Here is a 6,000-nt window from a genome sequence, read left to right on the forward strand (position 1 = left end):
TCATTACCAACCTACAAAGTTAAATCTTTAAAATCTAGGACACTATTTCTTAAGCTTACTCTTGCCAATGATTAAATAATTTAATTTTGTTTTAGTCATTTCAATTTAACCTGATTATTTATTTTACCTCGGTACAAGCTATTAGTTCATCTTATGGTTTTAATCAGAAATTCATATATTTATATCAGAATAATATTACCTATGACATTGTTAAATAAGTGTTTAACAAATTAGTATTTACAGTGTGTCTACTGGGTTCACTTCTAGTGTGTATTTTCCACTAGAATACATTGGTCCAGTATTCGCAGGTTGCCTCAGTAAACACATACAAACACATACAACAAGCTGTGACATGCTCACTACAAGACATGTTCGGTTGTATCAGACTGTTTTGTGTGATCAGCGTGCATTATGACGGAAGATGTTTTGTTAAACATTGTCAACCTGAAAATAGGGAACGGTAATCATCGATCTGTAAACTCATCAGACCATACTTCTAATATTTACTTATTTAATGGCAAATATATCATAAAATATTACAAAAATAGCCTATATCCCTAAACAGGGTTTGGAATGCACTATTTCATCATTCAAAATGTATTGTTTTGTTTCCATGCTTTACACTCACATTTGCTTACAAAGTCACAAGACATGATTTCTCAAAGCACAGCTATTGAACGTTGTAGTCTGATCTGTCAATCCCCTTATGTTTAGGCAATAACACCTGAACGTGCCACGCAAGTATGAGCGTGTAAGAAATCTTGTTTGCATAACCAAAATACCAAAACAGAGATTTGGGTGGATAAAAGAAATTATTGGTCAATAATAATGGCTAAAGTGGGATCAATGGTGGCATACATAAAGTGTAATATTTTGTGTTCGGGTTGGATTGAACACCAGTGGGACTTAGGGTTGGATTGATTGTGATATCTATTTAGTTGGCTAGATAATATTAATCTGGTTATAAAACCATAAAAAGGTGTTGTGCATGATGATGTATCAAATATATCAGCTGACAAAATGTAATGTACGTAATATATTAAATATTACCAGCTCAGTTCACAGATTAGCAGATTGAGAGGAATTGATCGCTTTAAAAATAAAAAGTTGAGCGTCAACATTAGAATGCTAAGCAGGATCATCAGAATCAATACAGGATTATTCCTAACACAAAATTGTTCATGTAACATCCCTTTAATCTTTTTACTTGACAGTAATGCACAATGCCAAGTTTGAAGTTTGAATATAATATATTAGAATACTAGACGGTTGTCAGAATAAAGATAATAATAGGTGAATATTTTTATCAGTTTAAGTCACGGCAAATATTTATTTGTATTTTTTGTTCAGTTTACTTATACTGTAAAACATGTGCAGTAACAAAATTGACTCTTCGGGGAAAAAGAAGATTAATTACTCCTCGTGTATTTGTATTCTACTTTCAGATCGGTGTAAATAATTTTCGACGTTTACTTTTTTAATCATTTCTTTATTTTATCCAATAGTCAATGCTTATCCCGTAGCTATCTTTTAATTTTCGTTTATTAAATGCTATCAACCAGCTGTTTAATTTTATTTTTATGATAGTTATGTATTGCCGCAGGCCAATTCTGTAAAATGTAGAAATAATACCCACAGAAACTTAAAAACTGCTCACTTGATGATTTAAATTAGATACTGTTTAAATATAGCCATTACCATACCACTAATGCCATTAAAGATGGTGAACATGTTTTTTTGTTGTAAATAAACATACAAGCAAATTATAAAATTGTAATACTCTCAGTGGTATACTAGATTATGCTAGATAAGATTTAAAAAATACATATAAATGCATATTTAATAAATAAACCTTAGATCTTATAGTGAATTTATATTTTTAAAGGAAATTTGTTATGCTTTGAAAAAATTACATGTTTGAATCGTATTTTATTATTGTATACTAAAAAAAAGTTTAAAATGTTACTTTTAAATAAATAAAACTATGGTAGGCCTAGATAAATGTAATCAATACATCATGGAAGGTTACCGGTATGGGAGCTTATAAAATATACCACGAATTAGTATTTTATATTTTATATATAATATGGTTATTTTATTTTATGCATGAGATTCAATGGATTATGAAAGCTTTTAATAGTAACCAAAGGCACTATGTTTGTTTACACAGTTGTATGACGTAAGCGAACCATTTCATATATATGATAATGTATTATCGGTTTGCAGAGTGAAACAAAGAGCTTCAAAGTGACGATAAATTAAACGACTTTGATTACGATTTAACATATGCGAACCAGTGTTAATTGGATGTTAGTTATTTTTTAAACGTTGTCACACAAGTTTAAATCGCATATACAGTATTTTCTTTTTATGAAAATAAATAATATATTATTATATAATATATTATACTAAAACATTACAAAAAAATCCAAATTTACTGTTGGTGGTTTGCCCGAATTTAGTCGTAAGCATAATTATTATTATTCAAATCAGAATTAATACCATTAAATAACACTATTTAAATAATAGACAAGATTTTAAAATCCTAGGTTTCCTAATTGTTAAAGTGATGTTGGTTAAAATATTATTAGTAAATAGATTTAAGAGTAGGTGTGCATTATATTCTAAAATGTGATCTAGTTGTGTGTTTTTCCAACATCTGTGATAAACGGTTATTTAATCGTTTAGTTAGGCCATTTATTTTATTTAATAGGCAAATAATGTAAGGCACTTTAAAATGTATACCTAATTATCAAATTGAAACCAATAGTCAATGCATGGAGTTTTAAATAACATTATTTTTTTATTTAATTCATTGGTGACTATTTCTATAAAATGTATTCATACAAGTACATGATTCTTAGTGACAATAATTTAAAAAATGTTTGTAATTTTTACACATTGTTTTAAAACTAGCTTTACTAGTTTCTTTTTTAAGTAAAAAATTATACAAATTTTAATTATAATCCTTCAGGGCCACACTTCACATGCCATAAATAACTATGCATACCCATTCAGGAAATCTTGAATTATTTTCAATATTACAATTCAAAATAAGTTTTGTATTGAACAAGGCTTATTTGAATTACACAACTATGTTTGAATTTTTTTATTTGTATGACAGGATAAAGATTTAAACAATATATATCAAAGCTGGAATAAAGGTATTTCAACTCACGGAGATATTCGGGAAAGTTTATCAGTTTTGATCAAATATAAATAAAATATGACCTGTGATAAGATTCACAATCGTTTGGTTGTTTTGAATCAATACGGTGATCATTTTTGTGATCAGATATCAAACGGATCTTTTTCATAAAGAAAGTTAAAGAGCTTGGTAGAACCGTCTCTTTGAGTTGTAACATGTTCTAAAGACGTAAAGTCTGGTTTTACTTTACATCATTAGTAAACAGGATTTGTGTTTATATCCTTTGAATAAGACTTTTATATTTCTTCAAACAGGACAGTCACCTTGAAATTCCCTTTGGGTTTTCTTACTTGACTTCATCAAAAGAGTTAATGTTACCATTTCATTATTCAAATAAAGTTGATGGATAATACAATAGCATGTAAGTGAAACAAATATGATTTCTAAAATAGTGAAACCTTTCTGTGAGATTTCATTAATGTACTATAGTGTCTTTTTCATGTTTCCATCCTCCGTGTGGCTTTTTATTTTTTTATGTCTTGCTTTTACATCCTAGCACGCTAGTTCGAACCCGGAACTGTTTTACTAATTAGTCCTACTTCAAGCTAGTCCTAGAGTGACGCGCTATCATCACTTGGATAACATCCATTAGTGATTGGCAGGATTTGAACCCGGTAACTCAAGCTCCAAAGGCTCGAGCACTACCACAAGAGCAGGTCCGTCCTCACAAATTAGTGTGATGAGAAGTTATAAGTGTGTGGGTTCGAACCCCGGATAATTCACAAAAATTCAAAATCGTTTGTTTCAACATATTTTGATTACAAGCGTGGTATTATGTTTTGTGTTCCTATTGGATTACTTGAAATTAGTTTTGTGTACGTAGTAGTTTAAAACACGAAGTACTCAAAGTTCCAATAAATTCCGTAAGCAATACCATTGGAAAATTTGCGAAATAAAAATTGTATAACTATAATAAGTAAAAAATTACATAAAACGGACAGTTTGGGTCCAGAGCTAACAAAAGCACAACCCACGACTTATTTGATTTTTTTTAATATATCTTTGAAACAAACGTATGCTAAATGGAACCTTGAAACCTCTTTAGAAGCGACCAATTAAGTAAATTAAATAATAGGTAATAATTAGTTAGAAACTTAAAAAAAATACATTTACAATCCATTGTTTGAGTGGTTCCGTAGCTATTTAGTGGAACTTTTACAATTCGTTAATATTAATGACAATGGCAGTAATATTACAAAATAATGATTACGGTATCGTTAAGGTTGTAATTTGGGTCCAATTCTCTTTTAACATATATTTACATTGCTTACATACGGTGGATTTATAAATGAAATCCTAACTGGTAATAATACCACAGTAGTAATCAACGTACCACAGGGTCCAACCACTGGACTTAAATATTTAAGGTACAATCGACTGTCTGTGGCTTTGCTCTGTGCTGCGGCTTATTATATATTCAAAATAATTATTTCAAACGAGAATATTAAACATACAATCAATCAGTGCTTTTTATAGAAAATTAAACTCAGTATTTTTATGAAACAGAATGGTATTATTTGTTGTTGTTGTTGTTGTTTGTGTTGTTAGAGCATCTATATGACTCATTGGGCATAAATGGGTTGTTCAAACCCTTTTTTATTTTAAATTAAAATTATTTTCTACTGAAAACAAAATGAGTTCAACATTGACCGAATGATGCATTTCCGTGCGTAACTTCATGTTTTGTACGTCTGGGCATTCAAAAATCCTTTAGAGCTCAAGTCGTATTTGTATCCTAATTTAAACTTACATTTCAACCAACAATAGGGATACACTCTTTAGATTTTTTGGGACTCGAGTGAAAGTTCAAATGTGTTTCGATTAGGTTATAAAACTTGTATGTTACTTATCTTTTTGATCATCATGTACTGAATTAATATTATACGCATTCAAAACTAACACCTAAACTTGTATGTACTTTTTTTATAAACAGATCAACGTACAGCATTTTAAGTAATACGTTATCGTCAAGAAAATTATCCTCCCACTTTCCTTGTAGAAAAACTACGTTTTAGGTGAAATATTTTTCAGACATGTAGTTTAAATATCACCGCGTTTGAAATTTGACAACAATATACAGTCCTGCTAAATACAACTATTAGTATATAATATTGCACAAAGCTTACTGCAAAATAAACCCCATATGCAGTTATGTGACCCATTTATTTGTTCGCCCGTGAAACATAGCAACTGTATTGTTTTGTCAGGAAATGTAAATAATGTCTTTAAAGAGTATGCTTACTGGACATGCGTTATTATATGTTTATAAGGAATTTTCTACAGCAAATATACCGTACGTATTACGATTACGGGCAAATTAAATAAGAGATATGGTTACATAAGTTTTTTTTTTTTTCTATTATATATTCATAGTTTATTTAGATTGTATTCAGCATTGATTTTGTATTATTACTTGTAACCCACGGATATAAGAACAGAAACGGTGGTATAAATCATAAACATAAACATGTGACGTCCCTGTCTTGAAAGTAAAAGCTTTTGAATTATTAATTAGTTTTTAATTTTGAATTATTATTTAAACGGAATGTAAAAACCTTCAAAACCAGCTGTTATGCTAAACACAATCATAAATAGTAAAAAACTAGTAGTATTTCAAACAAATCGTTAGCTGGACCATAGCATATTTAATTGACCTTTAGGACGGAAACGATCAAATCACGTATCAAAACAGACTGATGAATTAAGAACGAAGATTAAATTCGTTAAATTTGATTTTTATTTTAGTTTCACCTTTATTTCACTTAGTATTCCTCAAGAGTCTCGCTGTAAGG

The sequence above is a fragment of the Macrosteles quadrilineatus genome, unplaced genomic scaffold (genome assembly GCF_028750875.1).
Source record: "Macrosteles quadrilineatus isolate MER2022 unplaced genomic scaffold, UCM_ALF_1.0 Scaffold_5__1_contigs__length_97177068, whole genome shotgun sequence".
Lineage (NCBI taxonomy): Eukaryota > Metazoa > Arthropoda > Insecta > Hemiptera > Cicadellidae > Macrosteles > Macrosteles quadrilineatus.